Source organism: Bos taurus, chromosome X (genome assembly GCF_002263795.3).
Source record: "Bos taurus isolate L1 Dominette 01449 registration number 42190680 breed Hereford chromosome X, ARS-UCD2.0, whole genome shotgun sequence".
Classification (NCBI taxonomy): domain Eukaryota; kingdom Metazoa; phylum Chordata; class Mammalia; order Artiodactyla; family Bovidae; genus Bos; species Bos taurus.
In genome coordinates this window covers 54,907,726-54,935,140 of record NC_037357.1, presented here as the reverse complement: position 1 = coordinate 54,935,140, position 27,415 = coordinate 54,907,726, and the positions used below count along the sequence as shown (strand labels likewise).

The window sequence follows — 27,415 nt, the reverse complement described above, 5'->3', positions numbered from 1 at the left end:
CCCATACATGTATTATTAGAAAGAATCAGTTCCATTTTGACTTAAGATACAATAAGCCATAAGAGAATGTCACCCATAATTTAATGATAAAAAATGTAAGTAATCCACAAAACCATAATATCCCTTGAGCTCATCACAGAACTGAGGTAAAATGAATTCCAAAGGGTAACCAGCCCCTTTGGCAAAGCATGGAGACAGAAGTAGCTGTCATGCAAGCAAGTTTAAAAAAAAATCAGCTGAACGCTTAATGAATTTTTAAAATCTTAAACTCTTAATGGGCTAGTGTCTCAGTAGTTTGGAATATGTGGCACCCAAGACACTTATACATTCACTGCCAAGTTATTTTTCAGTCCTTAACCAGAAGCACACAAACATGACTGTGGACAATGCAGAAGACCAAAAGAGCCCATGTCAGTGGTTCAGGTATGCAGGAGGCAATCAACTGTTGCTGGCAGACAGACATGAAGCCCCACACACTTATACAAACCCTTCTATGATGGGAAGCAAAAGTCTTAAGTCACCAGGGAAAAAGCAAAAGCCACCTTCCCAGGGAAGGGAAGATAGGAAACCCTCCTATCCCCAAAACAAAGGCAGAAATCCATAGCTGTTGGGGAGCAGTCAAAGCAAAAAACCTCTGCCCTTGAGGAGGAGCAGGAAACCTTTGAGTTCAGGATTCTCTATGAATAAAAAGCAGTGGTCAGCTACTGCTGAGGAAGGGGCAAGGTATCAACCTTAGATCCCTGGTTGTTCAGATGGTAAAGAATGTATCTGCAATGCAGGAGACCTGGGTTCAATCCCTGGGTCAGGAAGACCCCTTGGAGAAGGGAATGGCAATCCAACTCCAGTATTCTTGCCTGGAGAATTCCATGGACAGAGAAGCCTGGTGGATTATAGCCCATGGGGTCACAAAGAGTCAGACATGACTGAGCGACTAACACTAGATATAAATCAGAGGTTAGCTGCCATTTGGAGAGGAAAGAATGCTGAGAAAGTACAACCATCAGATCTAGCTACATAGGGCCTCCCTAAAGCTGAGGCTGGACAAAAAAAAACAAAGAACACTCCCTGCTTCACCAGGAACCTAGCATCTAACAATAACAGCAGCTCACTGCTAGAAAACAGGCAAGGGCATGAAGAGAGATACCACACTCCCCAACATGTGGCACAGATGTAAAGGAACTATTGAAAATTTAGAATTGAAAAAGACCACTGAGGAAAAACCTCTGGCACTCAGGCTGCACTCTAAGCAAAAAGTTTATTATGCAAGTCAGATGATAATGAAATGAGAAAAGGAGGACACAATCTTCAGCTTATTTTATGATATCAGTATTAACCTCATACTAGAGGAAAAAGTATAAAAGGAAAGAAAATTACAGATCAACTGTGCCTCAGAAACAAAGACACAAATCCAATGATACAGATATAGAAATGATATAGAATTACATAGAAAATGATTATAAAATTATTATGGATAAATCATAAGGATAAAATATTATGACTAAATGGTGTTTATCTTGGAAGCGTAAGGATGGTTATACATTTGCCAATAAATCAATGTAATTCACCATATCAACAGACTAAATAAAGAATATTAGAGGTCCTCTCAACTGATGCAGTAAAGCATTTGACATAATTCCACAGACATTCATGATAAAAAAATGTTGGCGTACCACTAATTAAAGGGCTCTCAATGGCACCCCACTCCAGTACTCTTGCCTAGAAAATCCCATGGACAGAGGAGCCTGGTAGGCTGCAGTCCATGGGGTCGCTAAGAGTCAAGACACGACTGAGTGACTTCACTTTCCCTTTTCACTTTCATGCACTGGAGAAGGAAATGGCAACCCACTCCAGTGTTCTTGCCTGGAGAATCCCAGGGACAGGGGAGCCTGGTGGGCTGCCATCTATGGGGTTGCACAGAGTTGGACACGACTGAAGCGACTTAGCAGCAGCAGCAGCAGCACTCAACTTGATCAAGGGCATCTACAAAAAAGCCTGAAGTTAAAATCCTACTTAATAGTGAAATATGGAATGATTTTCCCCTAAAATTAGGAACAAGGATTTCTGCTTTCAACACTTCTATTCTACATTATATTAGAGATTCTAAAATAAATAGCAACTGAAAAATAAAGGCATGCAGAATGAAAAGGAAGAAATAAAGCCGCTTTTAATTGCAGACAACATGATCATCTATGTAGAAAATTCCAATGAATTTAACAAAAGAAAACAAAAGCTACTAAACCTAATACCTGTTTATCAATATCATCAGTTATAAGGCCAACATTATTTATTTCTATAGAATAAAAATTAGAAGTTGAAATTTAACAAAGTACCATTTGTAATATCAAACCCAAGGAAATACTAAGTTAGAATAAATCTAACAAATATGTGCATGATTTGCACACTGAAGACTTTAAAAATGGTGAGAGAAATTAAGAAGAGATGAATAAATGGAGAAAGATATCAAGTTCATTGACTAAAAGATGAACTATTTCTAGGCTGTAACTTCTCCCCAAACATATCTATAGAAATCATTGCAATTTCAATCAAAATCCCAGCAGGCTTTATGTAGAAATTGAGAAGGTATCTCTAGAATGTATATGGAAAAGCAAAGGAAATAGGAGAACAACCAGAGTAATTTTGAAAAGAAAACACAAAGTTGGAAGACTTACACTACCTGATTTAAAGACTACAGTAAACAAAACAGTGTATTGAATATTATTGGCACAGGATAAACATACAGATAAATAAAATAGAAACAGACCAGCAAATATGGTCTATGGCAATGGTAATTAAATGGAGAAGTGATGGCCTTTTCAACAAATAATGCTGGAAAAATTAGACATTATATGCAAGAATGTTCACCCTGAACCCTTAGATAAGACCATACACAAAAATTAGCTCAAAATGACAGACTGACTTTAATGTAAAAGCAAAAACTATGAAACTCATGGAAGAAAACAAAGCAGGAAATCTTTGTAGACCTTCATTTAGACAAAAGATTTATCAGACCACAAAAAACATGGACCATAAAATTTTGATAAATTTGACTTGAAAAGTTCTCTGCTCTTCAAAAAATAAAATGAAAATCCAAAGTGGGAGAATATACTTGCAGAACAAGTATCAGATTAAAAAAAAAAACTTGTATATAGAATATATAAATAACTCTTACAATTCAATAAGATTAATGGCTCAATTTAAATAGATCCTCATCAAAGAAGATATATAAATACCAAATGAACACATTAAAAGATGCTCAACACTATTAGCAATTAAGGATATGCAAATAAATCTACAATGAGATACCACTAACATCTTTATAAAATAGCTAATATTATAAAGAGAAAATATCTGACAGTATCAACTGCTGGCAATGATGTAGAGCTACTGGAACTTATACAATGCTGGTGGAAATACAAAATATCACAGCTACTTCAGAAAACAGTTTGGCAGTTTCTAATATATTTAGACATACATTTATCAAAACCAGCTAAGAGAAATGAAACTTATGTACAAAGATCTGTTCTGGAATGTATGTTGCTGTTGTTTATTAGCTAAGTTGTGTCTGATTCTTTTGGGATCCCATGGACTGTAGCCCACCAGGCTTCCCGGTCAATGGAGTTTTCCAGGCAAGAATACTGGAGTGGGTTGCCATGCCCTCCTCCAGGGGATCTTCCTGACCCAGGGATCAAACCCATGTATCCTGCATTGCAGGCGGATTCCTTATTGCTGATCCACTGGGGAAGGCCTCTGGAATGTATACAACAACTTTAACCATAATCAGCAAAAACTATAAATCTACTGGTGAGTGAATATATAAGTTATAAAATAACAGAATACCTGTAAGCTAATATAAGAAATAAACCTCTGATACATATACCAACATGAGTAAATTATCAGAAACATTATGGTAAGTGAAAGAAATAGATGCAAAAGGGTAGAAACTGTATAATTCCATTTATATGATATTCTGGAAAATGAAAACTATAGGGACAGAAATCGGACAAGTGGTTGCTAGGAACTGGGGTAGAGAGAGTATTGACTACAGTGAGGCAGTAATGGAACTATTCTATAGCCTGACTGTACTGCTTATTACATGACTATATATGTTTGTCAAAACTCATTGAATTACATACCAAAAAGACTGAATTTAACTCTGTGTAAACCATACCTTAATAAATCTGAGTCTTAAAAAGGTGTCCAATCAGAATATAACCTATATAACCAGTTGATGTTTTACAGTGAGCATAATGGGAATATATATAGGAATTTTGTTTGTACTTTGGTCAATGATTACCTAAAGAGGTTGCGAGTACCGCAGGTAAGTGTAAAAATATCCTCTGTAGTGTATAAAGAACATATTAAATATTCTATTTGTTTAAACTCTTTAAGTAATTTTTTTGTTATGCTTAGCCTAGCATCTTTATTTTTTTAATTTTTATACTGAAATATGGCTGCGCGGGTGCAGGAGGGCGTAGAGGAGCTATTCCACGTTCAAGGTCAGAAGGGGTGGCGGTGAAGACGTAGCCCCCGTCCAAGGTAAGGAGCAGCAGCTGCGCTTTGCTGGAGAAGCCATGAAGAGTTACCCCACATCCAAGGTAAGAGAAGCCCAAGTAAGATGGTAGGTGTTGCAAGAGGGCATCAGAGGGCAGACACACTGAAACCATACTCACAGGAAACTAGTCAGTCTAATCACACTAGGACCACAGCCTTGTCTAACTCAATGAAACTAAGCCATGCCCATGGGGCAACCCAAGACGGGCGGGTCATGGTGGAGAGGTCTGACAGAATGTGGTCCACTGGAGAAGGGAATGGCAAACCACTTCAGTATTCTTGCCTTGAGAACCCCATGAGCAGTATGAAAAGGCAAAATGATAGGATACGGAAAAAGGAACTCCCCAGGTCAGTAGGTGCCCAAAATGCTACGGGAGATCAGTGGAGAAATAACTCCAGAAAGAAGGAAGGGATGGAGCCAAAGCAAAAACAATACCCAGTTGTGGATGTGACTGGTGATAGAAGCAAGGCCCGATGCTGTAAAGAGCAATATTGCATAAGAATCTGGATGTTAGGTGCATGAATAAAGGCCAATTGAAAGTGGTCAAACAAGAGATGGCAAGAGTGAACATCGACATTCTAGGAATCAGTGAACTAAAATGGACTGGATTGGGTGAATTTAACTCAGATGACCATTATATCTACTACTGCGAGCAGGAAACCCTCAGAAGAAATGGAGTAGCCATCATGGTCAACAAAAGAGTTCGAAATGCAGTACTTGGATGCAATCTCAAAAACGACAGAATGATCTCTGTTTGTTTCCAAGGCAAACCATTCAATATCACAGTAATCCAAGTCTATGCCCCAACCAGTAATGCTGAAGAAGCTGAAGTTGAATGGTTCTATGAAGACCTATAAGACCTTTTAGAACTAACACCCAAAAAAGATGTCCTTTTCATTATAGGGGACTGGAATGCAAAAGTAGGAAGTCAAGAAACACCTGGAGTAACAGGAAAATTTGGCCTTGGAATATGGAATGAAGCAGAGCAAAGACTAATAGAGTTTTGCCAAGAAAATGCACTGGTCATAACAAACACCTTCTTCCAACAACACAAGAGAAGACTCTACACATGGACATCACCAGATGGTCAACACCGAAATCAGACTGATTATAGTCTTTGCAGCCAAAGATGGAGAAGCTCTACACAGTCAAAAAAAAAAAACAAGACCAGAAGCTGACTGTGGGTCAGATCATGAACTCCTTAGTGCCAAATTCAGACTTAAATTGAAGAAAGTAGGGAAAACCACTAGACCATTCAGGTATGACCTAAATCAAATCCCTTATGATTATACAGTGGAAGTGAGAAATAGATTTAAGGGCCTAGATCTGATAGATAGAGGGCCTGATGAACTATGGACTGAGGTTCGTGACATTGTACAGGAGACAGGGATCAAGACCATCCCCATGGAAAAGAAATGCAAAAAAGCAAAATGGCTGTCTGGGGAAGCCTTACAAATAGCTGTGAAAAGAAGAGAAGCAAAAAGCAAAGGAGAAAAAGAAAGATATAAGCATCTGAATGCAGAGTTCCAAAGAATAGCAAAAGGAGATAAGAAAGCCTTCCTCAGTGATCAATGCAAAGAAATAGAGGAAAACAACAGAATGGGAAAGAATAGAGATCTTTTCAAAAAAATTAGAGATACCAAGGGAATATTTCATGCAAAGATGGGCTTGATAAAGGACAGAAATGGTATGGACCTAACAAAAGCAGAAGATATCAAGAAGAGGTGGCAAGAATACACAGAAGAACTGTACAAAAAAGATCTTCACGACCCAGATAATCACAACGGTGTGATCGCTCACCTAGAGCCAGACATCCTGGAATGTGAAGTCAAGTGGGCCTTAGAAAGCATCACTACAAACAAAGCTAGTGGAGGTGATGGAATTCCAGCTGAGCTATTTCAAATCCTGAAAGATGATGCTGTGAAAGTGCTGCACTCAATATGCCAGGAAATTTGGAAAACTCAGCAGTGGCCACAGGACTGGAAAAGATCAGTTTTCATTCCAATCCCAAAGAAAGGCAATGCCAATGAATGCTCAAACTACCACACAATTGCACTCATCTCACATGCTAGTAAAGTAATGCTCAAAAGTCTCCAAGCCAGGCTTCAGCAATACGTGAACTGTGAACTTCCACATGTTCAAGATGTTTTTAGAAAAGGCAGAGAAACCAGAGACCAAATTGCCAACATCCGCTGGATTATCAAAAAAGCAAGAGAGTTCCAGAAAAATATCTATTTCTGCTTTATTGACTATGCCAAAGCCTTTGACTGTGTGGATCACAAGAAACTGTGGAAAATTCTGAAAGAGATGGGAATACCAGACCACCTGATCTGCCTCTTGAGAAGTTTGTATGCAGGTCAGGAAGCAACAGTTAGAACTGGCCATGGAACAACAGACTGGTTCCAAATAGGAAAAGGAGTTCGTCAAGGCTATATATTGTCACCCTGCTTATTTAACTTATATGCAGAGTACATCATGAGAAACGCTGGACTGGAAGAAACACAAGCTGGAATCAAGATTGCAGGGAGAAATATCAATAACCTCAGATATGCAGATGACACCACCCTTATGGCAGAAAGTGAAAAGAAACAAAAAAACCCTCTTGATGAAGGTGAAAGAGGAGAGCGAAAAAGTTGGCTTAAAACTCAACATTCAGAAAACGAAGATCATGGCATCTGGTCCCATCACTTCATGGCAAATAGATGGGGAAACACTGGAAACAGTGTCAGATTTTATTTTTCTGGGCTCCAAAATCACTGCAGATGGTGACTGCAGCCATGAAATTAAAAGACGCTTACTCCTTGGAAGGAAAGTTATGACCAACCTAGATAGCATATTCAAAAGCAGAGACATTACTTTGCCAACAAAGGTTCATCTAGTCAAGGCTATGGTTCTTCCAGTGGTCATGTATGGATGTGAGAGTTGGACTGCGAAGAAAGCTGAGTGCTGAAGAATTGATGCTTTTGAACTGTGGTGTTGGAGAAGACTCTTGTGAGTCTCTTGGACTGCAAGGCGATCCAACCAGTCCATTCTGAAGATTAGCCCTGGGATTTCTTTGGAAGGAATGATGCTAAAGCTGAAACTCCAGTACTTTGGCCACCTCATGCGAAGAGTTGACTCATTGGAAAAGACTCTGATGCTGGGAGGGATTGGGGCAGGAGGAGAAGGGGATGACAGAGGATGAGATGGCTGGATGGCATCACTGACTTAATGGACGTGAGTCTGGGTGAACTCCGGGAGTTGGTGATGGACAGGGAGGCCTGGCGTGCTGCGATTCATGGGGTCGCAAAGAGTCGGACAAGACTGAGCAACTGAACTGAACTGAACTGAATAGCTTATTTACCCCCTGGAGGAGGAAATGGTGACCGAATCCAGTAGTCTTGCCTGGAAAATCCCATGAAAAAAGGAGCCTGGAGGGTTACAGTTCATGGGGTTACAAAGAGTCGGACATGACTGAGCACACATCGTTGATTTACAATGTTGTGTTAGTTTCAGGGGTATAGCAAAGTGATTCAGTTATACATATAATACATGCATTCTTTTTCAGATTCTCTTCCCATACAGGTTACTGCAGAATACTGAGTAGAGATCTGTGTTCTATACAGCAGGTCTTTTGTTGATTATCTATTAATATATCCAGTAGTGTGTATATGTAAATTCCAAACTCCTAAGGTACCCCTTCCCCACCTTTGCCCTTTGTGTACCATATGTTTGTATTCAAAGTCTGTGAGTCTGTTTCTGATTTGTAGATATGTTCCCTTGTATCATTTTAAAAGATGCTACATATAAGTGATATCATATGATATTTGTCTAAATTACTTCATTTAGTACAATAATCTTTAGGTTCATCCATGTTGCTGCAAATGACATTACTGCATTCTTTTCAATGGCTGAGTAGTAATCCATTGTATACAGGGACTGCATCTTCTTTATTTATCCCTCTGTCAATGGACATTTAGGTTGCTTCCATGTATTAACTAATTTTTATTAACTTCTATTTTTGAATTTGCTTTAAAAATGTTGGTGGGTACCTGACTTTTGATGCAGTTCTGTAACTCTTTGCACAAATTCAAATCTCCACTAAGTATCTGTTTCATTGAAGTTAGTTAACACAGGACAAATGTCAAGAATCTGGAGGACATCAGTACTCTACAGCTTGTGAAATTTATCCTTATTGGCAGAGCTTTAACTCCACTGACATTCTGGCATGCCATTCAAGCATATGAGCAGAAGGAAAGGAAGGAGCAGAAGCCAAAGTGCCATAATCTGGAGACAGAGGTCTGGTTAAGAATACATCCCCAGTGAGAAAGTGGAAGCCAAATAACATATGAAAGACAGAATGGTTATACAATAAACAAATGTCAATATTTTTTAGCTTATAAGGTCCATGTAAAAGAGTAGAAATTGTACATTTGGAATACTACCAAATACCATGAGGGGGCCATGAGTACAGGTAAAGCAAGACATTTTCGATTCTAAATGGATATTCCAAATATTGAATGACTGCTAAGGCACAGGCACAAAGAGTTGAAACTGCCTGTAAACAAAGTTAAGTTCTTATTATTAATGTTCACTGGCAGAAAGTGAAGAAGAAGTAAACAGCCTCTTGATGAAAGTGAAAGAGGAGAGTGAAAAAGTTGGCTTAAAGCTCAACATTCAGAAAACTAAGATCATGGCATCCGGTCCCATCACTTCATGGCAAAAAAATGGGGAAACAGTGTAAACAGTGGCTGACTTTATTTTTCTGGGCTCCAAAATCACTGCAGATGGTGACTGCAGCCATGAAATTAAAAGACGCTTACTCCTTGGAAGGAAAGTTATGACCAACCTATACTGCATATTAAAAAGCAGAGACATTACTTTGCCAACAAAGGTCCATCTAGTCAAGGCTATGGTTTTTCCTGTGGTCATGTATGGATGTGAGAGTTGGACTACAAAGAAAGCTGAGCGCCGAAGAATTGATGCTTTTGAACTGCGGTGTTGGAGAACACTCTTGAGTGTCCCTTGGACAGCAATGAGATCCAACCAGTCCATCCTAAAGGAGATCAGTCCTGGGTGTTCATTGGAAGGACTGATGTTGAAGCTGAAACTCCAATACTTTGGCCACCTGATGTGAAGAGCTGACTCATTTGAAAAGACCCTGATGCTGGGAGGGATTGGGGGCAGGAGGAGAAGGGGATGACAGAGGATGAGATGGCTGGATGGCATCACCAATTCGATGGACATGGGTTTGGGTGGACTCCGGGAGTTGGTGATGGACAGGGAGGCCTGGCGTGCTGCAGTTTACGGGGTTGCAAAGAGTCGGATACACTGAGCGACTGAACTGAACTGAACTGGTCAAATGCCAGTCCACCTAAAGGGGAAAGACATCAGAAGAAAACTCACTAAGGGTAAGAAAAAGGCAAGCCAGACAGAAAATCACTGCCAAGGCCAAAGGGACATGTTAATTTCTGGTCAAATGTATGTAAACATGATAAGGAAAAAAGAAAAAAAATGACCAACCAGTGACCTAGAGATCACAAGAATATAAACTTGTCACGTTTGGAGAATTTTGTATCTCCTGAGTAATGCAAAAGCTTAACACAGTGCCCATGGATGATGCTACTAGGAATTCAAAAATTAGGATGATGGGATGGAAAACATTAAAAGAAATAAAATGAAAGAAAGGTAGATGAGGACCCCACAATGTAATAATCACAGCACACAGCAAATAAACTTTTATTACTCTCTCAGTATTTAAGCAGATAAACTAGGCTGCAGTGCTCTTCACAGGATTATCAAGCAAAGAGAAAGAACTTCATTGGATTTGCCTTGGTGGATTTAAAGATAAAGGGAATTCCCTTCGTACTGTGATCCCCCATCATCCTCTGAGAATCCATAGTAAAAGAGAGATCCAGGCTGGACCAAATTTATTCCTGTCAGCACTCTGAATAAAGGTACTTATCAGTTCTTTACTGAAGAGATATGAGAGACTGTTAAAGATATACTCTCTAAACTTCAGAGTTTCTCAGACAAGTGTTATGGCAAGGTTGTTATGTGTTAGAAGTTCTCAGACAGATATTCAGGCATGGGTTTGGGACTAAGCTCTAACTTTAATAGCTCACCAAAGAAATCACTGGTACTACCATATATCAAAATAGATTACAAGGTTAAAATAATTGGTAAAAGATCAGTTAACAGTCTAAGTGCATAGCAAGAAGTAGATTTGAACATAAGGACGAAGGGAAAAAGATGTTCAAAATGAGCACTAATGATCTGAATGTGCATGTGATTGATTGGTACATCTAGATATAAACTGGAAAACAACCAGTGAACTCTGAGTCATCTAGAAAAATCTTTAGGTCATTGGTCTGTGTACCTGGTTAACCACAAAAACAGTAATTTAAGAGGCATCTATTGCTTAGGTCTGGGGCTTCCCAGGTGGCTCAGTGCTAAACTCACCAGGCAATGCAGGAGATGCAGATATGGGTTAGATCCCTGGGTGGGGAATTAGATCCCTGGAGAAGGAAATGGCAGCCTGCTCCAATATTCTTGCCTGGAAAATTCCATGGACAGAGGAGCCTGGTGGGATACAGTCCATATGTCACAAAGAGTTGGACACGACTGAGTGCCTGAGCACACAAAGGCACACACATTGCCTTAGGGCTACTAACTAGTTTCCTCCTTCTGTGCTTATACATATTCTCCTGAAAACTTGCAAGGAAGCTTAAACAAACATTCTGAATGAGCGATATTCACTTAAAGAAAAAGGAAAGAGAATAAGCAAAGGGGTTTCCCCTGTCAAAGGAGAAGGAAGGTGGAAAATAAAAATAGAGCAGACAAAAAGATGAATAAATACTGGGCACCAAACAAACATACTGTGGTTGGGGAAAATATTTAACAATATAAGAAAAGAGAAATAGCTCTATAATGCCCCTGTATTTAGGCATATTATAGCTATTAAATATAAAGAATGAATGAGTGTGTGATGACAAGAGCTTCAGGAAGGGGAGTGTTGAACAATGAAATGCATCAGGGACACCATTGCTTTTATGGGGTGTTTTGAAATTTTGGGACCTCTTGAGGTTTATTCTAAGGTAATCTTTTAATTTTTTAAAGATATCATACTGCCCTATCTACCCAAGGCAGCCAGACACAGATCCTGAGGTTTGTGTCTCTTGCATGCAGATAAGAGCACAATGATCTCATTAAGAGGATGAGCTTAGGAATCAGATATTTGGAATGACTGTCATGGCTATTTACTGGATAGGGTGGTTTTCAAGAATTTATTGAGAGTCAGACAGTTGGCTGAAACCTGAAAGTCTTCCATAAGTAGACATCATCATACTCATTTGCAAAACTTCTTTTAAAAAAAAAAAAAAAAACGAAGATATCTACTTTAACTTCAAAGCACAGAAATATTCTACCTGGTAGAATAGCTCTCCTCAGATGGCCAGCACTGGCCTTGGGGGACACAAGGGTGGTATGACCTGGACTGGGGCTGTGTCATTTGTATAATTTCTTTACAGGAGTTTAATACTTCTAATTCTTTACTGAACATAATTTGTGATTTTTCATTTAAAACATGGTCACTGAACAGAATCAAAACAAATTGCACTCCATATTCTCAATTTAACCATGTTTTAACAAGAGATGTGCAGAACCTTACCCAATGTCACATGGATCGTGCAGAGTTGCCCCTGTGATCCTGTTGTTTTTATTCTCACTCTAGCTGCTTGTCTGCAGCAGGGCCTTCTCCTTGTTCAGCACTTCTGTGGTCACGCTGCCCTTCTGGGGCTCAACTGATGTCACAGATTCCTGAAGATTCCCCAGGTCAAGCTAAGCTGTCCAAAAGGAGACAGGGAAGCGAACTAATTAAATGGAAAAGGTGTAAAGAAGCTTCCCTACCAAAACTTTTAGCAGGCATGCTCTTCTGAAGCACAAGAATGATATAAAATCTCAACTGTGATGTAGAGGCCTTGTTTATTTTCCTTCTTGTTCTTGGTATTTGAAATGTTCTCTGTGACACAGTTATGTTATTAGGTTGATACTAAAATCATCTTCTTCATGAAAAGTATGCTTTGGGGGCAGGAAAGAAGGAAAGTAACAATTGCATTATTCCTTTTTATAGGCCAAATCTGTGTAGCTCTCTCTCTGGTTTTTTTTTTTTTTTTTTTTGGCTTTGTTTGAGTTCTCACATCAGTCCTCATGTGGGGCTTTGTCTTCCGGACACGTACAATTTTTTTAGTGAAACTAAAACCACATTCTACAAGCTGTCTTGTAGTCTGCTAATATAAAATAGGTTTCACAGCTTTGTTTGCTCACTTCAAAAAAATAGTTGCCTGGAGAAAATCTGGAAAATCCTAGAAGCGCCATCTTGTGAGCAGTACCAGAGTTGCATCCTGTTACTACTAGATCCTTAGAGCAAAAGGGTGGGAACTTACATCCTGGCAAGCCAGCAGTTTTCTCAGGCTTCTAGGATATACCATACTAAAATTTAGAGTTTCGTTATGCATCACAAAAAATGGAAAGCTAATGCCTTTAGTTGCAATGGTCTGACAAAAATATGCATGCTTACTGAAAAGTGAAAAGATATGATTTTTAAAAGAAAGTATAATTCTGTAAGAATAATCAATATTATTGTTTTCTGAATTACCTTTCATTATCTTTTATATATATATGTACATACACACACACATATATATATATATATAAACGTGTGTGTGAATACATATTACTTTAAAACCAGCTTTTTACTGTGCTCAAGCACAGTTTGAAAAATTTTCCTTATAAATATTTCCAATGTGATTTTGTTTGAATCACTTCAAATGTAATTTCCCCCTAATTTATAACATTTTACCTGAAACTCTTTCTCTGATATTGTTAAAAAAAATTTTTAATAGAGAGAGTAAGAACTGTACTGTCTCTCAAACTATACAAATAATCCCATTTAGTGAAAGTACCCTTCTATTTTTCCTGATGTTACACATATTGTATTAACACAGTCCTCTATCTTTAAATGACATAATGTGGTGTTTGCCATTCTGCAATTTTCATTTTCACCTAATACTACTTTTCAGACATCTTTTCAAATCACTACATGCTCATATTTCTGTTTGTCAGCTATATAACATTCAATTGTAATTGTATGGATGTACCATGTCACACATTTTTAAAATGGCTAGTAGAAACAATCCAAATCCTCTTCCTGATTCACTATTAAACTTTAAAGATACAGAAAAATGGTTATTGCTGACCATGGTCATACCTGTTGTCTGAAAGAATGAGTTGCAAGGAGGACACAGACAGGGCTGTAGTCAACACAGCAACCAGGCTACGCACTTGATCAGGTCCAGGAAAATTTCAACTATCGGCAAAAGATGGGGGGATTAGTTATGGCTGCATGTCTGTGTGTTTATGAAAGATTATGTGTCTAAAACCAAACGGTACAAATTTGTTTCAGTATCATTTTGCTCTACTTTTTTTTTTATCATTTATCAATGATAAAAATGATCATGGAATAAAGCAATTCTAAAAATGCTGAAACTGGTTAAAAATATATTTTGAAATCCCCAGTAATCTGAATACTCCGGAGATGCTGACTATTAACATGTAAATCTAGTTACCAATAACACGTTTTTTTTAAAACAAATTGTTGATCACTCAACAGCATATCTGAATCCCTTCCATGTTCCTTGTACATTTATATTTTACATGTCAAGCACTTTTTATGGTTACATTTTTCTTATCAGTTATTTTTTGAAGAATAATAAACACTTCAATAAAACCTGTACCAAAGATAGAAACATGGAATGCCATGTAAAAAATTAACATGAACAGCATGCCTCACTGAAGTCTTAATTTAGATGCGGTAATCTGATCACCCATTCCCACACTGTGGACTTCAAAAAATATCGGAGAAACTGAATTTTCAGGGGATTGATTCTGTCACAGTAACGGGAATTTCCCCCAAAATATATTATATTCCCACCTCTCCCAGGCAACAGCCTCTATTTTCTTCCACCGTAACACTAAAGCCCAAAGAAATCCCAGAAAAAAAACTAGCTTTAAGACAGCCATTACCTTGAAGCTTCTTGTCAGCTGCAGCCTCGTGAAATGCAGCCCCTCCCCCAAGAGTGGCCAGGCACAGCTCAAATCCAAGCTTCTCAGAGGATGCTCCGCCCCGTCCCTGTGATGGGGAAAGGAGGGGGCCTTTCCTCAATTAGAGGGAGGAGAATTGCCAAGTTAACTGAAATTCACTTAAAGGAGAAAAACGTTCATTTCTAAAGGACTTGAAAGAGAAATGGCAACTTGTGTCTCTTTCATTTCCATTCAAACCACAAGGGTAGGTGACTTCCTAAAGGGAAACAGCAAATCCCTTTATCATATAGTAAAGACCCAGCTGAAAATATCTCTTACATATTTTCTTGCCCTTTCTGTTAACATTTTTACAAAAGATTTTAAGACTCAACTGGTCATGGTCCACTAAAAAGACCTGCTAAGTCCTTGCTTGTGATTATAGTGAATGAATACACTGTTTTGTGGAGAATTAAAACTGTACAGTGTTAATTCTTCTGGCCCTGGGACATGATACGTTTCTCTGTTACTCAGTTTCTCTCATTCATCCTTCAGAAAGTTTCAGCTTTTTTCAAGTCAAGTCACTTTTTAAACATAAACATCTACCAAAATCCTTAATGAAGAGAGATATGAGAAATATATCTCTGAATATACTAAAACTGAAGAAAAAAACCCAACTATTTATGGTTTAAAAACACTATAAAGCAAGTTGAAAACACAAGAATAAATTTGACAAACTGGTTCTGATTCAAAAAATAGCCCTAAAGTAGCTCTTATATATTAATAAGGAAAAGAGTGAAGTTAAAAAAATGAGCAAGAGACATAAACAGACAATTCACAACATTCTGAGGGAAAAATTCTTACCCACTCCCAATATTAACTTCCCTGTGAGCAAGCTCATAGAGTGCAACTACAGTGACCTCTGTCCTTCCCATATAGTTGCAAACCTCCAGGCTGTTTGGTAAAATTGTTTAAATTTGCTGTTTTAAAGTCCACTTGACTCAATAATCAATACCCTGCAGCTTACTTTCACCTTGTACAAAAGCTGATGTTTAGGCTTCCATCTGCAACTTCATTTGTTTTGTATCAGTTTGTTCAATTTGTTCAGCAGAGAAAGGGGATATGCTGTTCAATGGGGCTCCTCAAAATTCAAATATCCAAAATAAAAATTAAAACTAAACAATCCATAAAGATATTCACCTTCCTTAATAAAGAAATGCAAATGTAAACAGCAATGAAATTTCAATTTTACTTATAATGAAGTGGGGAAAAATGATTCAATGGAGAGTTGAAAAGAGTAAGAAAATGAGTACTCTTGCTCATGTGCAAGGTCACAAAGCTGGGAAGAGGGCAAAACAAAATTAAAGCAAAAGCCTTAGAGACTTTCCTAGTGGTCAGTGATTAAGATGTCACCTTTCAATTCAGGGGATACAGGTTTGAAGGCTTCCCTAGTGGCTCAGACGGTAAAGAATCCACAGTGCAGGAGACCTGGGTCTATCCCTGGGTTGGGAAGATCCCCTGGAGAAGGAAATGGCAACCCACTCCAGTATTCTTGCCTGGGAAATCCCATGGACAGAGGAATCTGGCAGGCTACAGTCCATGAAGTCACAAAGAGTCGGACACGACTGAGTGACTAAGCACAGGCACAGGTTTGAGCCCTGGTTGGGTAGCTAAGATACCGCATCTCTCGTGGCCAAAAAGCAAAAACATAAAACAGGAGTACCATCACAAATTCAATAGAGACTTTTAAAAAGATGGTTAAGATGGTAAATTTAAAAAACAAAATAAAACACCCAAAACCCAGTTTTACCCGAGTTCCAAACAGAAAGATATGTTCTCTTGATCAGTACTCGTGGCTTTCTGCACTTGGAATCCTGTCTCTTGAGGATTCTGGAGTAGAACAAAGGATTATGTCATTCACTTTCTGATTGTAGGGGAATTAATGACTGCAACCCCCAGTGAGTGTTAATTAATCTATGTCCTTGGTGAACATGCTGGTGAACCACAACAATTTTCAATAATTGCCACACTTATCTACGAACCCCCATCTTTCACATACATCCACATTTTCACACAAATTAAAAAATATATTTCTGCACTATGCTCTTACACTGACCATATCTGCATTATAGTTTCACTCAACCATAGACTAGTTACGACATATTTCTTCTGTGTCACAGGGACCTAGCAGTATGACAATTGATAATCGTTGGTTATGGAGAGAAATGTTCATTTCATCCAATCCTCATTTAAATTGGCAACTCCTTGTTCTTGTGCTTTTGTTGTTTGCAATTCAATATCCTCTTTATTGAGCATTTTTGTTCACAAAATATTCAAGAAATTAAGAGTTAAGTTTAATTTTTATTGCCTTTAACCTAGGGGTGTCATTTCCCAGGAAGGGACAAAACCTACATACTGCCAAATGGATCATTCTCTGAGGGTTAGTTCTCTTAAGATAATGTTTAGCTAATTCACAAACTATTTATATATATATATATATATATATATATATATATGTATATATATAAAGTGTAGGTAAAGTTGGTGAAGCCCTCACAACACCATCCATCATCACAATGAACAAGTAAACACGACCCCTGTCTCTTGGCACCTCTGACTAATTCAGGTTAGACAAACAGAGCTGCAGTATGACACAGCTCTTCCTGTGATTAACAGAGAGGAAGAAAACTGTGCATCAGGGGATCTAAAGAGAGAAGCCATCATTCTTTCACAGACATATAACAGGAGGGTCAGACTAGATCAAAATTATTCCATTAAGCAATCTAAGTAAAGGACATCAAGGGTTCTTTAGGGAGGAGATATGGATTTCTCTCAGCAGAACCCAATGTTTACCCTTTAAGTTTGTCACAGAGGCATTATGACAAGGAAGCAGGCAGACAGTTGTGGGTTTGAGATAGTAATAGCCAAGTGGAGAGAACATTTTCAAATGTTGATAACTATGCTAACTTGTCATGTCTCCATACTAGATCCCAGTTAAGAAACATGCATAACTCAAAAGCATCTCTGACAATAGCCTAGGTTTTCTAAATATGAAACCACATTTAAGGGTACAATAATTAAAAAAAAAAAAGAATTCAGTAGCTAAGTGTGTAGTGAGAGCTAGATCAGACAGGAAGGATACGGAAACGGGTAAAAGAAATCCTAATTTAACCACAGAGAAACTGAATTTGCAAACACACTGTTAGTGTACCAGGATATAGACAGGAACTCAATCAATAGATATGCAGTGTCCTGGAAAATTCCTCAGGACACTGATCCAGTTCTAGCTGCCTAGTTTTGTAGAAAAGCAGTTTTTGAAGGGCCCTTAACTCTACTGCAGTAGGGCTAGTAAATGGATCTCACTGCTGTAGCCTCTTCTTATCCTCTGAAACCCACAAAGTAGCCGGAATAAAGTGTTTTCAATGGGCGCCAACTGGATTAGATTAAAATATGGCAAAAAAAAAAAAAAAAAGGATCAGATAAGAAGTTTACCCTGCTAAGCAGAAAGAACATGGACAATGATGATGGAGACAAGATACAAATCAGAAGAATAATATCAGAGAGAGATTAGAGACTTGGACATCTTTTGGAGGGGAGGGGAAGAAAAACAAGAAAATTATGATAACACAAACCCAATATCACATCTTTATTATTTCTGTTGTACTGTGAGAAAAGAATGCACGTGGGAAGGGCTTTGGAAGAGGCAGGTCATTATTTATGTTCCTGGATAATTTGGGCCTTTTAAATCCCACAGGGTTATCACAACGGAATTCTGGGCTTTAATGTTTCCAAAGCTGCTAGTGCTGCCTTGCCTGTCCAAAGCAATCAAAGATCTCATGGACACAGACAATGAGGTTCGGCATCAATAGCCTTATTCAAGAGAGTGTACAGAAGTCTATTTGAGGAAGGCTGTGAGACTTTAAGCAGGTCTTAAGAAATACTTGTAACTACGCTATCTAGTGCTTCCCTGGTGGCTCAGTGGTAAAGAATCTGTCTGCCAGTGCAGGAGACTTGGGTTCAATCCCTGGGTCAGGAAAAGCCCTTGGAGAAAAAAATAGCAACCCACTCCAGTGTTCTTACCTGGAAAATCCCATGGACAGAGGAGCCTGGTGGGCTACAGTCTACAGGGTCACAAAGAGTCAGACACAACTTAGTAACTAAACAACAACATGCTGTCTAGTATGTGGTGACAACAACTGAGCAAAGCTGTCAAGGGTTGTAGAGTCAGGTCCCTGGCTGAAACCTCTGGTAGACACCTGAATAGCCTCTTCAATTATTTCTTCATAGTGGTTAAACACATGAGATATTCTCCCCAAAACTAGAAGCAATGGCTTTTAATTACAAAACATTAGGGCTGCAGAACAGGGGCAAAAGAATTGTATCTCGAATTATCAACCTAACATAATTTTAGTATGAAATGTGTCTTTTAATTTAAAATGTTATGGCTACAGAGCAGGAAACAAAATAAACTATACCTCTTATACCCCAAGTTCTCAACATGTTTTTTATGTGAAATATTTCATGAGATGGGAAGAACCTTACCCAATATCACATGGATAGTGCAGGGTATGCCCCTGTGATCCGGTTGTTTTTATTCACACTCCACCTGCTTGTTCAGCAGAGCCTTCTCCCTGTTTGGCCGTTTTGTGGTCGTGCTGCCCTTCTGAGGCTCAACTGGTGTCATACACAGATTCCGCAGGCCATGTGCATCTCAGACATTAACCTAAGCTGTCCAAAAAAAGACAGGGAAGCAAACCAATTAAATGGAAAAGCTGTAAAGAAGTTTCCCTACCAAAACTTTAGCAGGCATGCTCTTCTGAAACACAGGAATGAGATAAAAATCTCGACTGTGATGTAGAGGCCTTGTTTATTTTCCTTCTTGTTCTTGGTATTTGAAATGTTCTCTGTGACACAGTTATGTTATTAAGTTGATACTAAAATCATCTCCCTCATGAAAAGTATGCTTTGGGGACAAGAAAAAAGGGAAATAACAATTGCCTTGTGAATCTCTATAGGCCCAATCTGTGTAACTACCTTTTTTTTTTTTTTTTAAATGCTTTCTGTTTGAATTCTCATATCAGTCTTGGTGTGTTTTTATTTTATACATGTACAATTTTTCAACGAACTGCAATCACATTCTACATATTGTCTCATAACAGAAAATACATCTCATTGCTTTGTCTGTCCACTTCATAAATATGGTTGCCTGAAAGAAAATTTAGGACACCTGGCAAGTGCCATCTTGTGATTAAAACCAGAACTACTGCAGATACTCAGGTCTTTGGTCAGGAAGGGTAGAAACTATACCGACCAGACTGTAGCCTTCTCAGGCTTCTAGATGGGGTTTTGTTTTGTTTTGTTTTGTTTTTTTGCTTCTAGACTTGTTCATTCTCAACTTCAGAGTTGTGTAGGTGTCATATAAAAGTGGGATTATATTTCCTCATTTTAATGTTTGTTGTTATATCCTTCATGCATATTGCGTATCTTCCTTCATCTTTTGATTTTTCAAGAAAGAAAACAAATTCTCACAATAATGGTCAAAATATAATGGCTTGCTCTATATATTTTCCTTAAACATATTAATAAATGTGCATGTTTTTGGAAACCAGACCTTTATCCTTCCTAAGAACATATTTTAACATCTTTTCACATCAATAAATATTTTCTACATCATCTTTTGAGCTTCCCTTATAGCTCAGTTGGGAAAGAATATGTCTGCAATGCAGGAGACCTGAGTTCGATTCCTGGATCAGGAAGATCCCCTGGAGAAGGAAATGGCTACCTACTCCAGTATTCTTGCCTGGAGAATCTCATGGACAGAGGAGCCTGATGGCCTACAGTCCATGGGGTCGCAAGAGTCGGACATGACTTAGTGACTAAACCACCACCACCACCACATCATCTTTTTGTTAATAACTTTTACAAGATAATCCTACATTTCTCAAATTTTATCTCATTTTCTCATAATGAATCTGATTCAAGCTTACTATTTTCAGAATAAGATTTTTTAAATGGAGAAATGTAATATATAAAAAGTTGAAATGTTCTGTTTCCAATTATACTTATATATCTCCAATTAATAAAGTACACGCATATTTCCAAAATTTTCTTGCATAAAATGTACCTATATTATTACAGGCCATTCTGCAACATGCTTATTTTTAGAATATACCTTCTATATATTTTCTTATTTTTTGCACTTAGCTCACTACATTAGCTTATTCTTTTTACAGCTGCATAGTATTCAAAATTATGGTGAACTATCCTACATGACTATTCCATAATATGCTTTGAACATTTTTTGAATTCTTTCTCAAAAGTACATAAAAATACAAATAAATATCTTCTGCTTGAACCAAAGTCTGGACATAGTCTAAATATTTGAACTGCAAGCAAAGCACAAGCAACCAGATAACCAGCTTTCTCAGATACACAAAAAAACCACCTTTAGTAAAGACAATGGAGTGTGTTTGCATATTTACATGTCTGTAACAAAATGGATTTTTCTCTTTCAGCTCCATCCCGTGCTTCCAAAAACAAAACAAAACAAAACAAAACAAAACTAAAGGTACATAAAAGTCTAAAGAAGAAAATACACATCATTCTTACTCCAACCCCTGAATTGGTTTACTGCTTATATTTGAGCAAAATCCCCTTGATTTTTCCCTCATCATATGTGTTTGTCTGTGTACATATGTATTTCAAATAATGTTTTCATATATATATATATATATATATATATATATATACATATACACACACACATACACATATATGTCCTTTTCTCATTCTAAATACTAGAATACACTACTTTAAATTATATTTCTCCAGTAACAAATTGGAACACCTTTCCATGTTTCCATATTTACTCATTTTTTTGGCAGGTAGCTTTTCCCCCCATGTTTTTAAATTCTCATCTCAATTTTTTTATGCTGACATAGCTACTCATGCTAAGTGAAATCTGGGCAGAGTAGTGGAAATTTTCCTCTTTTTTCCTTAGACATCATTACTAGATATATTGTTGTGTTTTATTATATCAGTATAAGCCTATTATTCTTCAGCTCATGAGCTTACAGATATTTTTCATATTACAGTATAAATTGGAATATATCATTCTTTTGATAGCTAGGTAGAGACACAGACAATGATCATCTTTTACACATCCATAAAAAAAGTTATCCTTTTAAGACACTGAGTATTCCCTGACAATAAACTAAACTTCTAACTGTCTTCAGTATTTAAATTCGCAGTTATACACTATTTCAGATTATTACTATACAAACTCCACCAAAACAGCAAGATTTGTTGGAAATACAATCAACAACCAAAGTAATATAAAAACCCAGCACTCCCAACTAATAACTTCATTTCTCATTTGGCATTATCACAACATAATCTCTTTTTTTTAAATAAGGAAGATTAATTTTTCAAGTTTTGTTTCATGATTTATCTCTGTTACTACCGCTTTTTGACTGAAACATAAAATGCCCTACTCGAATGTCAGCTTTTGCAACCTCCCGAAGTATTTTTTCCGCAGGTGTAATCTGATCACCTCCCCCACTCTTAAAGTGTGGAGTTTTAAAATATCTCGAAGGAATACAAAATTCAGTCAGAATTCCCTCAAAGAAACTACGACTCTCACAAAACAATGCTCCTTTTCCACGACTCCAAAGCAGCAGTCCCTTCTTTTCTCACCTTTACTGCCAAGTCTCCAGAAATCTCCGAAAATAACTATCTTTTCACGACAGCCATTACCTCCAAGCTTCTCTTTCTCTCTTCTGCGAGGCCTCCGAAGTCTGTATGTAATGCAGCTCCTCCCCCAAGACTGGCCAGGGCTGGCTCACTCTTCTAAGCTTCTAGAGGATGCTCCGCCCCTTGCCTGTGATGGGGAAAGCAGGAGGTCCTTCCCTCATTTAGAGGGAGGAGAATCTCCAAGTTGAGCCGAAATACAATTAAAGGAAAGAAGTGTTCATTTTAAAGAACTTTAAAGTGTATTGGAAACATATGCCTGTTCAGTTTTCTTTCAAAACCCTAGGGTCTGTGTTTTCCTGAAAAAAGGAGAAAGAAAAAGAAATAGCAAATCTCTTTTTCATATAATAAAGATACAGTTAAATATTCCTTATATATTTTTTTCAGGCTTTCTCTTGTACTTTATCTCTGGTAAATTTAAGACCTGATAGTCAAGCTTCACTAAAATCATGCTGAGTGTCTTGACTGGGATTGTAGTGGATTAATAACTTTATTTTAGATAGAATTAATTTTTTACAATTTTGAATCTGAACCTGGACCACATTATAGTATGTCTCTTCTTTCATTCACGTCTACTAATACTTCCTTACTTCAGCCATTTCTGAAGAAAAATCCCCAAACAAAATCTGACTATACTGAAATTGAAAAAAAAAAAAATAGTAAAATCACAATAAGCCACAGTCAAATATCAACCACAAACAGAGATGCTTTTAATGTATATGACTGGATAAACAAAAATATCCTTAAACTAGCTGTTATATTTCAATAAGAAAGAAATGATCAACATAGTAGAATCAGGCAAAGAACACTAGCAGACAATGCACGATGTTCTTTTGTACTTCTGATATTTGTGTGCCCAGTCTTGTCTGACTCTTTTCGACCCCATGGACTGGAGCCTGCCAGACACCTCTGTCCATGGACTTTTCCAGACAAGAGTACTGGAATGGGTTACCATTTCCTACTCCAGGGGATCTTCCTGACCCAGGGATCAAACCCATGTCTCCAGCTTTGGCAGGTGGTTTCTTTGCCACTGTGCCACCTGGGAAGGTCCTATTACTTCCCTATTAAGAAGTTCAAGCAGTGAAACTCCTAGGTTCTCTCTGCTTCTTCTAGACTAGAAAGGCCTCTAGGTGATGAATAAGTTGATAAATTTGTGATTCTATTACTCATTTATTCTCATAATGAGAGTGTATACATGCTAAGTCACTTCAGTTATGTCTGATTCTTTGCGACACCGTGGTACGGTAGCTTGCCAGGCTCATTTGTCCATGGGATCTCCAGGCAACTGGAATGGTTGCCATGACCTCCTTCAGGGGATCTTCCCAACCCAGGGATCAAATCTGTGTTTCTTACATCTCTTACATTGGCAGATGGGTTCTTTACCACTAGCAGCTTCTTTAGCACTAGCAGTCACTTGGAAAAACCCCAAAATGAGCAATATCTTGCAATTTATTTTCCCTTCTTAATAAAGCTGACATTTTGTTTTCATTTACTAATCCATTTGTTTTATTTTTATTTGTTCATTTTCAAGATTTGACAATTTTCTAGACTTTTGTGAACCCACTAAATAACCTCAGAATGTGTAATACTGCAGAAATATATAGAAATACATGACTCTATACATGGACATCACCAGATGGTCAACACCAAAATCAGATTGATTATATTCTTTGCAGCCAAAGATAGAGAAGCTCTATACAGTCAGCAAAAACAAGACCAGGAGCTGACTATGGCTCAGATCATGAATTCCTTATTGCCAAATTCAGACTTAAATTGAAGAAAGGAGGGAAAACCACTAGACCATTCAGGTATGACCTAAATCAAATCCCTTATGATTATACAGTGGAAGTGAGAAACAGATTTAAGGGCCTAGATCTGATAGATAGAGTGCCTGATGAACTATGGAATGAGGTTCATGACATTGTACAGGAGACAGGAATCAAGACCATCCCCATGGAAAAGAAATGCAAAAAAGCAAAATGGCTGTCTGGGGAGGCCTTACAAATAGCTATGAAAAGAAGAGAGGTGAAAAGCAAAGGAGAAAAGGAAAGATCTAAGCATCTGAATGCAGAGTTCCAAAGAATAGCAAGGAGAGATAAGAAAGCCTTCTTCAGCAATCAATGCAAAGAAATAGAGGAAAACAGCAGAATGGGAAAGACTAGAGATCTCTTCAAGAAAATTAGAGATACCAGGGGAACATTTCATGCAAAGATGGGCTCGATAAAGGACAGAAATGGTATGGACCTAACAGAAGCAGAAGATATTAAGAAGAGATGGCAAGAATACACAGAACAACTGTACAAAAAAGATCTTCACGACCCAGATAATCACGATGGTGTGATCGCTCACCTAGAGCCAGACATCCCGGAATGTGAAGTCAAGTGGGCCTTAGAAAGCATCACTACAAACAAAGCTAGTGGAGGTGATGGAATTCCAGTTGAGCTATTTCATATCCTGAAAGATGATGCTGTGAAAGTGCTGCACTCAATATGCCAGCAAATTTGGAAAACTCAGCAGTGGCCACAGGACTGGAAAAGGTCAGTTTTCATTCCAATCCCAAAGAAAGGCAATGCCAAAGAATGTTCAAACTACTGCACAATTGCACCCATCTCACACGCTAGGAAAATAATGCTCAAAATTCTCCAAGCCAGGCTTCAGCAGTATGTGAACTGTGAACTTCCTGATGTTCAAGCTGGTTTTAGAAAAGGCAGAGGAACAAGAGATCAATTGCCAACATCCGCTGGATCATGGAAAAAGCAAGAGAGTTCCAGAAAACATCTATTTCTGCTTTATTGACTATGCCAAAGCCTTTGACTGTGTGGATCACAAGAAACTGTGGAACATTCTTCAAGAGATGGGAATACCAGACCACCTGATCTGCCTCTTGAAAAATTTGTATGCAGGTCAGGAAGCAACAGTTAGAACTGGACATGGAACAACAGACTGGTTCCAAATAGGAAAAGGAGTACGTCAAGGCTGTATATTGTCACCGTGCTTATTTAACTTATATGCAGAGTACATCATGAGAAACGCTGGACTGGAAGAAACACAAGCTGGAACTGAGATTGCCAGGAGAAATATCAATAAGCTCAGATATGCAGATGACACCACCCTTATGGCAGAAAGTGAAGAGGAACTAAGAAGCCTCTTGATGAAAGTGAAAGTGGAGAGTGAAAAAGTTGGCTCAACATTCAGAAAATGAAGATCATGGCATCTGGTCCCATCACTTCCTGGGAAATAGATGGGGAAACAGTGGAAACAGTGTCAGACTTTATTTTGGGGGGCTCCAAAATCACTGCAGATGGTGACTGCAGCCATGAAATTAGAAGACGCTTACTCCTTGGAAGGAAAATTATGACCAACCTAGATAACATATTGAAAAGCAGAGACATTACTTTGCCAACAAAGGTTCGTCTAGTCAAGGCTATGGTTTTTCCTGTGGCCATGTATGGATGTGAGAGTTGGACTGTGAAGAAGGCTGAGTGCCGAAGAATTGATGCTTTTGAACTGTGGTGTTGGAGAAGACTCTTGAGAGTCCCTTGGACTGCAAGGAGATCCAACCAGTCCATTCTGAAGGAGATCAGCCCTGGGATTTCTTTGGAAGGAATGATGCTAAAGCTGAAACTCCAGTACTTTGGCCACCTCATGCGAAGAGTTGACTCACTGGAAAAGACTCTGATGCTGGGAGGGATTGGGGGCAGGAGGAGAAGGGGATGACAGAGGATGAGATGGCTGGATGGCATCACTGACTCGATGGACGTGAGTCTGGGTGAACTCCGGGAATTGGTGATGGACAGGGAGGCCTGGCGTGCTGTGATTCATGGGATCGCAAAGAGTTGGACCCGACCGAGTGATGGAACTGAACTGAACTGTGCAAGCAAGAAAATTTTGTTTAGGTTTAACAGAAAAGAGATTAAGCATGGCCAGCTCTTCCTGAGGCTCTTATAGCATACAAAGCATTTTGATCTCTCCCAGATTGAAGTCTATGTATTTGGGTTCTCAGTGTCAAATATGATTTCTAACAGCACATTCTCTCAAGTGCTCTGATACAGTTTCAAAAACCAAGGCTTCTCAATACTGCCACTCTATCAAAGCAGCTTTCTTTTCATGAGAATTTCTGCAAAATTGTGGGATCAGTTCTGCTCTTTATCAAGGACATAATACTAAGAAACATTGTTCATTGTAACATAACAATATCGAGAACAGAAAATGGATAAACTTTGTTCTTTAAAATTGTAAGACCTTGAGAAACTTTGATATCTAGAATGAAAAGATTTTATTTCAGGGTTGCTCTTTTATTGATGTTATTTTAATTTTATTTGATATTAAAATGGTTTTAAAAGAAATTAGTGGAATATAGAAAAAAGATATATCAAAATATAAAATATCAAATATTTCAGTAGTTGGTAAGGGATGAAGAACAACTTGAAGGTACATACACTACTGGAATGTAAATTGGAATCAATATTTTGGGAAGTGTTTGATATTATCTCCTAAAGTTGTACGTTGTAAAGGTTAACAGAGAACATTTCAGGCTTTCAAACGGCAGAGTTACATGTCTAAACTGGTAGTAGAGAAATGATCCCCACAGAAAGTTATGCATATTCCAGAGCACATATAAGACTATCCAGTGGGATATATGAAGTATATAATTGAAATTAATTTATTTTCATTTTTGTTTCAAAAACTTTATTTATAAGTATTTTTAAATATTCTTAAAAATTATTGAACTATGGGAGGTATCAACAAGTCTTTTACAGTAGTGATGGCAAAAAAAAAAAAAAAAATATGTGGAGATCTCTGCTTTGTAGTCTCATAGCCCAAGTAGTGCTCCCATTTGTCTTCTCTCTGATTTGCATATTTTTGGATTATAATCTCATAAAAAGACTACTCTGAACTTCCTAGATTGCCTATACACTGGTTTCACTGCTCAGAAAAGCTACTGAGCTTTAATTTACTTTCATTAAATATTTAAGATAATAATGAAAAAACTGCTGACTGCAAGCATGTAGATCTCAGACAGGTTGAAAGCAGAAGGTTGGTGACACTTTAAATATA

At 38.0% G+C, this 27,415-nt stretch overlaps 1 protein-coding gene across 11 annotated transcripts in view; it reads right to left on the bottom strand.

The window, feature by feature from the left end:
• Positions 1–22,435, bottom strand: part of PWWP3B (PWWP domain containing 3B) — a 64,648-nt gene extending 42,213 nt beyond the window's left edge. For 3 of the 11 annotated variants that reach the window (XR_003033439.2, XM_005227762.5, XM_010821645.4), the window contains exons 1-6: positions 22,304–22,435; positions 19,151–19,336; positions 16,419–16,498; positions 14,615–14,720; positions 13,800–13,898; positions 12,201–12,375 (exon numbers count right to left, since the gene is read on the bottom strand). The gene's annotated coding sequence lies outside the window, so the exon portion shown is untranslated. Of the gene's footprint in view, positions 1–10,993; positions 11,114–12,200; positions 12,376–13,799; positions 13,899–14,614; positions 14,749–16,418; positions 16,499–19,150; positions 19,337–22,303 lie in introns of all 11 variants that reach the window. The other 8 variants (XM_024988523.2, XM_024988524.2, XM_024988525.2 and 5 more) reach the window with 8 other exon arrangements.
• Positions 22,436–27,415: the final 4,980 nt, after the last annotated feature.